The sequence below is a fragment of the Triturus cristatus genome, chromosome 6 (genome assembly GCF_964204655.1).
Source record: "Triturus cristatus chromosome 6, aTriCri1.1, whole genome shotgun sequence".
Classification (NCBI taxonomy): Eukaryota; Metazoa; Chordata; class Amphibia; order Caudata; family Salamandridae; genus Triturus; species Triturus cristatus.
The window spans coordinates 426,488,921-426,493,920 of record NC_140589.1 but is presented as its reverse complement, the minus strand read 5'-3'; the positions used below and the strand labels follow the sequence as shown (position 1 = coordinate 426,493,920).

General features: G+C 64.8%; 1 pseudogene; it reads left to right on the top strand.

Moving 5' to 3' along the window:
- The window catches only part of LOC146817247 (28S ribosomal RNA), a 2,260-nt pseudogene extending 1,557 nt beyond the window's left edge, over positions 1 to 703 (top strand).
- Positions 704 to 5,000: the final 4,297 nt, after the last annotated feature.

Sequence of the window (5,000 nt, the reverse complement as noted above, 5' to 3'; positions counted from 1 at the left end):
AGCTCGCTTGATCTCGATTTTCAGTATGAATACAGACCATGAAAGCGGGGCCTCACGATCCTTCTGACTTTTTGGGTTTCAAGCAGGAGGTGTCAGAAAAGTTACCACAGGGATAACTGGCTTGTGGCGGTCAAGCGTTCATAGCGACGTCGCTTTTTGATCCTTCGATGTCGGTACTTCCTATCATTTTGAAGCAGAATTCACCAAGCGTTGGATTGTTCACCCACTAATAGGGAACAGGAGCTGGGTTTAGACCGTCATGAGACAGGTTAATTTTACCCTACTGATGATGTGTTGTTGCAATAGTAATCCTGCTCAGTACGAGAGGAACCACAGGGTCAGACATTTGGTGTATGTGCTTGGCTGATTAGCCAATGGGGCGAAGCTACCACATGTGGGATTATGACTGAACGCCTCTAAGTCAGAATCCCCCCTAAACCGTAACGATACCGCAGTGCCGTGAAGCCTCGGTTGGCCTGGGATAGCCAGCCTCTCTCGTTGGGCTGGTGCGTAGAACCGCTCGCTTGGGGACCGGCGCACGGACAGAAGGAGGCCGCCTCCATCGCCCTTAGTGCACCGCATGTTTGTGGGGCACCCGGTGCTAAATCATTCGTGGACGACCTGATTCTGGGTCAGGGTTTCGTAAGTAGCAGAGCAGCTACCTCGCTGCGATCTATTGAAAGTCATCCTCTGAGCTGGGTCGTCCCGGGTCATCTGGTCGCATGACCAGATAGCCTCGCAGGCTGGGTGACCAGATGTCCCTGCGGGCTGGGTGACCAGATGTCCCTGCGGGCTGGGTGACCAGATGTCCCTGCGGGTTGGTGGCCGAGCTTACTCCAACTATTGTCCTTCCCCAAACTTCTGCAAGCCCCCACTATGTGGGGACTTAATAGTCGAGAAAAATGGGCTCCCCGGGCAGGCCGTCAGGGAAGGGAAGTGGCTTGGGCTTAACCCTCCTTTGTTCCAGCCGAGGGTCCGGGCGCTGGGGACCGGGGTTCCACCGGGTCCCGGGGAGGCTCTCCCCGGCCTGGCTAGGGTTCGGAAGCTGTGCCCGGTCCCGGGGCTTGTGCTCTGTCCCAGAGGTCCCACGGTGCGGCAGCCCCACATCCTGCAAGCCAGCCGAGGGTCCGGGCGCTGGGGAAGGGTGTCCATCGGGGCCCGGGGAGGCTCTCCCCGGCCTGGCTAGGGTTCGGAAGCTGGGCCCGTATCCGGGGCTTGTGCTTCGTCCGGCATGTCCCAGGGTGCGGGAGCCCCCCGTCCTGCAAGCTAGCCGAGGGTCCGGGCGCTGGAGACAGGGGTCCACTGGGGCCCGGGGAGGCTCTCCCCGGCCTGGCTGCTTTCAGAAGCAGGGACCAGGCCGGTGAGCAGGGGTGGCTGGCTTTATCTGCTACGCTGGCGGAGAGTCGTTTTCTGCCCACCCCTATACGACCATGTGGTGCGGGAGCACCCGTCCTGCGGCCTAGTGAGGGTCCGGGTGCCCGTGACGGGGTCCATTGGGCCAAGGGAGGCTCCCCAGACCTGGCTGGGATCAGAAGCAGGGACCGGGCCAGGTGGGTGGGTGGCTGGCTAAGTCCTTTCCACTGCGTAGTAGGAGTTTGGTTAGGGCTGGGCGGACTTTGCGTAGCGCCACTACGCAGAATTTTGAGAGAAATTGTGAAAAACGAGCGCACGTCCTGAGTAGGACTGGACAGACTTTGCCTAGCGCAACTATGCACAATTTGAAAGAAATTGTGGAAAACGAGCGCACAACCTGAGGGACCGTGTGCTTGGGCAGGCTCCGCGATCTTCCCGGCCTGGCTGCGTTGAGAAGCAGGGACCGGCCCCGGGCCTCCTGAGTTTCAGTCAGGGCCTGGGAGCCCACGTCCTGCGGCCTGCCAAGTGTCCATCTGCCCGGGACAAGGGTCCCTGGTGCAGAGCCCCGGAGCCCTGCAAGGGCAGGCGGGAGCCCTACCGCTATGGCTCGGTGCGGGCAGCTGGGAGTCCTTTTGGTCCCGGCCATCTCGTCGCACTATTCCCTCGGCCATCTGGCCGCACACAATGCTTTCCAATGGGGCGACCAGATGGCCGGGCTGTCCTGGAAGTCCTGATGGGGGCTCATTTGCCTCCCCGATCCCAGGCAGGGCTCCAGGAGGTCGGGTGCGTCTGGGCCTAGGGTCCCCTCCGTCACTCGTTGCGCACAGTTTACCAGAAAGGGGGGTAGCCTTCCTCCGGATTACTAGGGCAGGGTATGCCGGGGCGGCCTCTCCTAGGGATGGCGGTTCTCAGGCGGGGACCAGATGGGCTAAGCCCGGACGACACTTCCCCCGGGGCGTCCTGTTTTCCCTCCTCCAGGCCACAGCGAGGCAAAGTGCCTGGGATGGGTTCCAAGGGTCCCCCGGGAGTCCGTGCCCCGGGAGCAAGGGCAAGGGCAGGCGGGAGCCCTACCGCGAAAGCTCAGAGCGGGCAGATTGGCGTCATTTCAGTCCCGGCCATCTGGTCGCACCTCACCCCTCGGCCATCTGGTTGCGCGCAATGCTTTCCAATGGGGCGACCAGATGGCTGGGCCGGCCTGGAAGTCCCGATGAGGGCTCATTTGCCTCCTGGATCCTAGCCAGGGCTCCAGGAGGTAAGGCACCTTCGCGTCTAGGGTCCCCTGAGCCTCGCGGTGCGTGCAGGTTACAAGAAAGGGGGTTAGTCTTCCTCCGGATTAGTAGGGGCAGGGTATGCCGGAACACCCCTTCGGGGCTGGCGGTTCTTTGCCGGGGACCAGATGGGCTATGCCCGGGCAACATTCTCCCAGGTGTCCGGGGCTCCCTCCTGCGGCCCGCGGCATGGCAAAGTGCCCGGGACGGGCTCCACGGGTCCCGGGCAGTCCTCCCCTGGGCGCCCGGGCCCGAGAGCTCCGGTGGTCCTCCCCGTGCCAGAGGCCCAGCTGGGGTCCCCGAGCCCCCCGAGCGGGTGGGCAGGCGGGAGCCCTACCGCTATGGCTCAGCTCGGGGCGGGCAGACGGGAGTCCTTTCAGGTGCTGGCCATCTGGTCGCCTGCAATGCTTTCCAATGGGGCGACCAGATGGCCGGGCCGGCCTGAAAGTCCAGATGAGGGTCCATTTGCCTCCCGCATCCCAGTCAGGGCTCCAGGAGGTTGGGCACGTCCGCGCCTAGGGTCCCCTTCGTCACTCGGAGCGCGCGGGCCCTCCGGTGTTCCTCCAAGTGCCTGAGGCCCAGCCAGGGTCCCCAAGCCCTGAGTGGATGGGCAGGCGGGAGCCCTACCGCTATGGCCTGGCTCTGGGCGGGCAGACGGGAGTCCTTTCAGGTGCCGGCTATCTGGTCGCACCTTTCCCCTCGGCCATCTGGTCGCACGCAATGCTTTCCAATGACACGACCTGATGGCCGGGTCGGCCTGGAAGTCCCGATGATTGTCCATTTGCCTCCCGGATCCCAGTCAGGGCTCCAGGAAGCCGGGTGCGTTTGCCCCTAGGGTCCCCTCCGTCAATCGGAGCATGCTGGTTACCAAAAAGGGGGGTAGCCTTCCTCCGGATTACTAGGGACAGGGTACTCTGGGACCCCTTGTGGCCTAGCGGTCCTCAGCCGGCAGCTGGACAGGCCAGGATGCCACCCCAGCCCTGGGTCTCTCCCAGGTCCTGCCACGTGGCAGGTTGCCCCGGATGAGACCCGGCAGGCATCCCCCTGCTGGGCTGGGTCCAGGGGCCTCTCTGAGAGTGGCCTTCCCACCCTAGGCTCCGTCCTCGGTCCTGCCGTGCGGCAGGGTGCCCGAACGAGTTCCCGCGGGCTCCGTCCTGGGTCCTGCCGCATGGCAGGATGCCCTGGACGGTGTCCGGCGGGCCCGGGGAGGCTTCCCCTGTGCCTCCGGGCCCGGGAGCCTGGGCTGGGTCCAGGGGCCCGCCGGGCCCCGTCACCTGGCCTGCGTCACTGCTAAAGGCCCGGGACGGGGTTCCGTTGTGGCCGGGAAGCCTCCCCTTGCTTGGCTGTGTTCAGGAGCTTGGGCCGGGCCCCTGAGTGCCCCAGGGAGGGCGGCCTCCCCACCCCGGGCTCCGTCCTGGGTCCTGCCGCGTGGCAGGGTGCCCGGGACGGGGTCCGGCGGGCCCGGGGAGGCTTCCCCTGCGCCTCCGGGTCTGGGAGCCCCGGCTCGGTCCAGGGGCCCCGGGCCCTGTCCTCCAGCCCTGGGCCCTGTCCTCCGGCCTGCCGCTCCGCCAAGGGCCCGGGACATGGGTCTGTCGGTCCCTTGCTTGTCAAGGTGTCCACGGGCCCCGGGTCGGAGGGCCCGTCAGGTCCCCCACTCAGCCTCCATGGCTGGGGCCCAGCTAGGGCCCTGGGTCTCCAGTCCCCCATGCCCCGGCACCCGCTCACTCTTTCGTTGGGGCACAGAGCGACCAGATGGCTTCCCATTCGAGCCCGGACATCTGGTCGTGCCTGTCCCCTCGACCATCTGGTCGCGCGCAATCTTTTCCAATGGGGTGACTAGATGTCCGGGCTTGCCTGGAAGTCCCGATGAGGGTCCATTTGCCTCCCAGATCCCAGCAAGGGCTCCAGGAGGTCGGGTACATTCGTGCCATGGGTCCCCTCTGTAACCTCGTGTGCACGGATTACAAGAAAGGGGGTAATTTTCCTCCGGATTACTAGGGAGAGGGTCAGTCAGACCTCCGTGAGGTCCGATGATTCTGAAACCGGGGTAGGCAGAACCCGGGCCTGCCCGCCGGGGCCCCCAGCGGCCCGGGTACGCACCTGCCTCTCAGCCCCTTCCCGATGGTCCTTTCTCTCCGAGTTTGATGGTCAGACCTCCGTGAGGTTTAGGGATCCCGAGTCCGGGGAAGGCAGCACCTGTGCCCGCCCGATGCAGGGGCCCGGGTACGCACCTGCCTCTCAGCCCCTTCCCGATGATCCTTTTTTTCCTGAGTTTTCTCATTTAGACCTACGTGAGGTCTGGTGATGCTGAAACGGGGAAGGCAGCACCCGGGCCCGCCCGCCGGGGCCCCCAGGGGCCTGGTTACGCTCCTGCATCTC